The sequence below is a fragment of the Aplidium turbinatum genome, chromosome 16, assembly GCF_918807975.1.
Source record: "Aplidium turbinatum chromosome 16, kaAplTurb1.1, whole genome shotgun sequence".
NCBI classification, from domain to species: domain Eukaryota; kingdom Metazoa; phylum Chordata; class Ascidiacea; order Aplousobranchia; family Polyclinidae; genus Aplidium; species Aplidium turbinatum.
In genome coordinates, this window is record NC_137487.1 from 15293890 (window position 1) to 15300194 (window position 6305).

Consider the following 6305-nt stretch of genomic DNA (forward strand, 5'->3'; position numbering starts at 1 on the left):
CACATGTCCATGTGAAGCAACATTTGCGATACTTTTGCTATCAAACCGAAGAACCTGAGACAGGCTGAATAGGATCATGACTCATGACTTGAAGGTTGCTTTGTCTGAAATAGAACCGGAACAAAATGTAAAATACCTGGTAGCAGCCGTGCAGACGTAGGCCTGCGAATCTCATCGATGAAAGAATTGCAATTTACATTAGCCTACTGTAATAAACATGATTTTAAAGAAGGCGACCATTTTTAAATAACTTTTGTATCATACGAATACGACGTTGAGTAATTTCATGTTGGACCCAGAGCATGACCGGATATTTAAAAAGAAAGGCTCTCCAGGGCTACATAACTGGCAGGACCTTTTGAGTGCTGATGGGGGACCTTGAGTTTTTGGAAGAATAACCTCACTTGCCACGTTTCAGGGCTTCTATAAACAAATTTCTACTGGGAGGATCAATGTTTACTGTAATTATCCTACTTGCTGGGGGGGGGCTTCGACTCCCAGACTCCCCAACACTTTCTCAGAAATCCAATTCGAGTTGCATTTTACGTACAAAAGTACAGATAGTTCAACTTTCGTGGTTGCGTGTGAAATAACTTATTCACCGGACAGTTAAAAATATTCAACTTGTCAAACTGGACCTTTTAATTTGTTAAGATTACAGTAGTTGACTAACCCTGGCCTACATGTTCTTAATGTAGGCCTATAGGTATATTATCTGTTGTTTTATTTGAATAAGTGTTGCTCTTGATGATTGTTATCTAACATAAAACCTTATGCAACGCACAACTCTTCCATGTTAAAGTTTAACTGTTGAGTTATTGTTATTTGTTAAGTATTTTATGATTTGTTAACTGCTGGGTGATTTTTGGGCCCAATTTTCTGTTTAGAAAGGGTGACGAATTAGTCGAGCGGCTTCCGAAATAGATTGAAAGCTAGTGTTGTAAAAATGTATTTTTTAAACCTGAGTCTTTGTGGGTTAGCTACTGTAGCTTATATCACAATGAAGATTACAACCAATATTATTGTCAAACAACAACAACAACAACAACGCAATGATGACAATTAAGTCTTTACTTCGAATTAAGCAATAACAGAATATGACGTGTTTTGTAAACGCAGTATATGACACCGTCGAACTTACTGAACCCACACGGATTCTCGGTAACCAGGTGACCGAGCGCGGTTTGTTTTTTTTAATTTATGACCGGACAATTAGTCACTCAGCAGTGAATTGCTTCCAATTACATTACGTGGCTATTATCACTGCTTTGTCGTTTAACAACAATGTGATGTATCCTTAGATAAATCCAGCTCGCAATCACCCATTTCGCTTTAGAAAGATTTATTATTGCAGCCAGTAGTTTAGAAAATGAACATCACAGTTTCTTTAACGTAAAGATTTTTAGTAGACATTACAAAAAGTGAGACCTGAAACAACAGGCGAGGTCTGGGGGGTTTGTACCAAAACAGAAAGTGTCCTTTTTTGGGATATCGCTCTATTTGGTGACAAAAACCTCAGTTTTTTCTGTTTAGGTCAAATTTCATGGAGAGTTGTCAACATTAAACATTTGTTTAAAATTACTAAATATAAGTCTGAGCCAACCTGTAGTCTAATAATGAAACAATTAGTCGTTACCTATATGCAATATGCATTAGTCAAATTACTTAATGCTATGTTTCTCGGCAGCCGATTTGTAGCAAGAATGGACAGCGATAGACACGTGTTTCGCCCATGAGGCTGGGCTCATCAGTATCGCACCGTATTCTAGCCACAAATTTATTCGACCACCGCTTAATGCTTAATGCTTTTAATCTTTTCTTTGTTGAAGCTAGAATCTACAACTCCGTTTGCTGCATGCCAATATGAGCCAAACACAAAAAGCACTTATTACCATAGCAGTATTTATTGGAGTTGCTCTTATATTGGCGGTTGTTCTTACTATCGGCCGGTTATCATCTGGTAAGTTAAAATCAGTAGACCTACTTCTTGCCCGGCAATAAGCTTTTGACTAACCCAGAAGTTTTCATTGTCTCAGTCAAAGTCATATGTGAGTTGTGGCGTAGCGTGATTTATTTGTTTGGAAGGGGCCCTCCAGAAACACAAATATTTTACCTGATACAAAAACTTAGCTTTTGTATGTAACTTTTAGTCTATTTCTAATTTGGCTTTTTACAAACTCATACGATATGCACAAGACAAATCTAACTGTTGTCTTTACCAAGTCACATCCAGCCCCATAGGCTACTAGGAACATTTATAGATGTGATTTAAAGCAAATTGGTTTATCTGGGCTAGTAGGCAACGCCACAAGACTGGGCTAAAGATTTGTAAATGCGACGCTCAATGTCTTTTAGGTTACGTGCAAAAAGGTGATTGTACTGTATTCAGTGATGGGCATTATCGGCGATAATTTATCGGCGATAATTATCGGCGATAAATTTTTATCGCTTATCGTTATCGCTTAATTATTTTTTCAGTTATCGTTTATCGTTATCGCCAAAGGCAATATTTGATTATCGCCGATAATTAATCGCCGATAAATTTTATTTCGAATCAACACACAAGTGGAAAGATCATGAAAAGTAATATTTTTACTAGCCACCTAGTTAATGATACTAAAATTAAAACCAGTTCTTCTTCAGTGCCTGAAGTGTGTGTGCACAGGTCGTTGTCAGGGGAGAAGACACGCCCCCCTGCAGCGACGGCCCTGACAACACAATAATTCTTAGAGTTGCAAATTGCAATGCAATAAAATGCATGCAACAAGTCTCTTGTTGTTTTGCTGCAATCGGCAATCGCGAGTGAATTTTACAATTAAAATGTAAGCGCATGGCGGTACAGATTCCTTTGAAGCGAAGCGAAAGAAATGGGCAAGTGGTTTGTGAAAGTGTCGCAATACGAGGCCGCTTTTACATCGGAAACATGGTCTTTCGCGCCACCTCACGATCAACTATTTTATTTTTGTGTTTTCTTTTTTCGTTGGAAGTGTTAGTTTTTAGTAATTGTCGTAAAAAAATAAAATCTCTCGCGTCAAAACATGAAACTTACTGTTTTAAGCGCACGAAATCTTTAGATGAGTAGATTAACTAAAATTGTAAGAACTTGCCTTGAGACGTGTACGTCACAAACTCAGTTTAAAAGACAAAATTCATACACAATAACAACACAAGATCGGTTATAGACTGTAAGATCGATTTTTTTCTAGCTTGGCGATATAACTTTAATCCAAAAATAATAACCAAATGCGTAAGTGCCATTTAACTTAAAAAGTTAACCCATTTGTGCCGAAAGTGAAAGTAGGCCTACTTAAAAAAATTTCGGAAAATTTAAATATTGCATAATTATGACCTAAAAAACATATCACAATTATTTTTTTCCTAATTGTGTTTGTCCTTTTTGAGAAAAAAGCCGTCCTATATATAAGACGCTAGGCAAATCCGTTATCAAATTTCACAAGTTTCTTGTGCGTAATGCTTAAGTGTTATTACATTTTACTTATCGCTCAAAGTGATAAATGGGAAATGTCTTGTTCATGTTTTGTCATGTCAATATTGTCATCGAGCATTTTATTGAAATGAAAGTTCAAAAAATATGAAGATGAAAATTAGCAAAGTAACACAACATCACTGAAACAAGTCATTGCGGAATATGATATTGCTTGAAGCATTTGACATGCAGACCGACATCATATTTTTTGCATCTTGTAGTAGTTTTTGCATGACAATAGGCGCATCGAGTTGCGTGGTAAAATTATGCTAAATACAGTATTACCTTTCTCATTTACTTATGCGAATGCGACATAGCCTACCTCAATCAAATATTTTTATTCTCACTAATACAGTGCCTATATTGTAATTCTTATCTCAACAACTCAGCGTTCTGCCATTGCTTTAATGATGGTGTTCACAAAGAAAATTATCAGTAAATTACGATAATTATGTTATTGTTCTAAAACAAACACAACTAATTTGACAAGCTTGATGGATTTCACAGTAGGGGAAGGTCTAGTTAGTTGAGCCAGAAATCGATGTTTCTGCAATAAAAATTTAACGACAAACTTTACCAAAAATCCGAATCCATCATGATAAATTTCAGTCTTATGCGGTTCTTGTGAGCATGTTTGTGTTTGCGACTGACCCCTATTCATATCATTTATCGGCATTTTGAAATTGACATTCAGCCGGCTCAAATGATACCCTAAGTTTCACGGTTGAGCCACCCATTGTTCACGGTTGATCCACTATTATTTCACTTCCAAAAGATATCCCAAAAGAGAGCTCAATCTGCAGCAAACACAATAAACTCTTCTCTTGAACATCTTGCAAATAAACCCATAATATTAACCAGTGGCGTTGCTATCGAGAAAATTATAAAGGGGGAGTGCTAAAAAAATTACCCTCAAACTGGCGCATTACAGAAAGAATTACTTTTATGGAAGTTTAAGGTGGGGCAGTGGACCGCCCCCCCGGCTACGCCACCAGTTCTACGCATCAATTACAGTACGGTACAACAAAATTAGGACTGTACGTAAGGACTTTCGGCTCATAAACTAAAGTCCTTATGATAAACACATGGCTCAACCGTGAACATTGCAAGTGGCTCAACTGTTAACACCGCCGCCATTTGCAAAATGCATGAAAATTTTCCAAGAACCAACTGGCTAATCAAGCAACGAGAACTACTAAAACAAAGAGTAAGTTACCCTTACCTATCCCAGAACTTCGATTAAGACAACGATGAAACATCGTAGGAAAAAATAACACATTTCTTATTTCTCTCAAAACTACTTTTACTATAGGGGAAGGTCGGGTTAGTTGAGCCATTTTTTGCATTTTTGCAATTTTTTTTATATGAGTTGCTTTTATTTCTTCATTCACAGTGCTCTACTTTCTGCGTATATTAAACAATATTTGTAGGAAGTACAAGCCTTATCGAACGACGACAACCGGGTCCACAGGTGTTTAAAAACTAGTAGTCAAATGGCTCAACTAACACCACGGTAAGGGTTAGTTGAGCCACAGCCTGGGGTTAGTTGAGCCTCATTTATTATTTTTGAAAACACAAATTTAATCACGTTTCTTTTCCAAGCCTTAGTTTATATTTAAAGTAATAATATCAATGTATGAAAACAGGTTAACAATTGTTCCAAGAGTCGCTCGTAACTCAATTTGCAGATAAAATAATGAAGGTATTGCTACGGCATCCAAATAACACCATTTCATTATAGCTTGACCACGTTTATGAGCTTTTGTTGAGTTCTATGTAGTTCAAAGAGATTTATTGGACCGTAAACAGACTTATCCAACGGCTGCAATCTATGTAAGGTGTTTGAAGGTATTGTAAGCATTACAACGCCCTTTATACACTGGCTCAACTAACACCGAAGGCAGTGGCTCAACTAACACCTTAACTATACCGCCATGAAAATGTTAAAACTACAGCAAAACTTCATGGCACAAACTTCATTCACACAGCAAAACTTCATTCATACAGCAAAACTTCATTCATACAGCAAAACTTCATTTATTCAGAACGTAGTTTGTTTGGTAAGCTACCAAACAAATTAAATGAAACTGTCTCAGTAACCAAGCAAAAAAAATATTATTGGACATACCTCTATTTTCAAAATCTACTTTCCAAGGTCAAAACACAACTTTTTAACTTCAGCACCACAAATAATATCAATCGTCAACTCAAACCAGACGGGAGACCACGCGATGAAAAACTTTAAGATCACGTGACGATAAAATATGGTTACCTCACCACATTTAAGAATTAAAAGGGGTGGATCAACTAACCCAGTGGCTAAACTAACCCGAGCTTCCCCCATTTTACATTTAACTGCTTCACAATTTTTCTGCTTGTAGAAAATCCCTAAAACTACATGTGCTGATGGACTTTAAGTTTTTCCATATTTTTGTTATAAAACGGTTGACTAATCATGCACGACGTTGCGATAAAACCGGATGGATCAACCGTTACCCGGCTCAACTAACCAAACCTTCCCCTATGCACATTTTTACTACCAATAACGCTTAAGATTACTGATAAATTTTCAAGCATTTGGCGTTTTTTGGAATTTTTTAAATTATTGCTGACTTTGCTGTAGCCTAAACAGCCCTTTGAGCAGAAAGCAAAATACAAAGTTTGAAATTTTTTATGGTATTTTCATTTGATTTATTCATTTTGCCTACTGCACGTAAGCGGCAGTGTAACTCAATTGATAAAAGCAGCCAACTGGTATCTGAAGGTATAATTATAAGCACGGCGGTTACCTCAGTGGTTTGATTCTGGATCAAGAGGT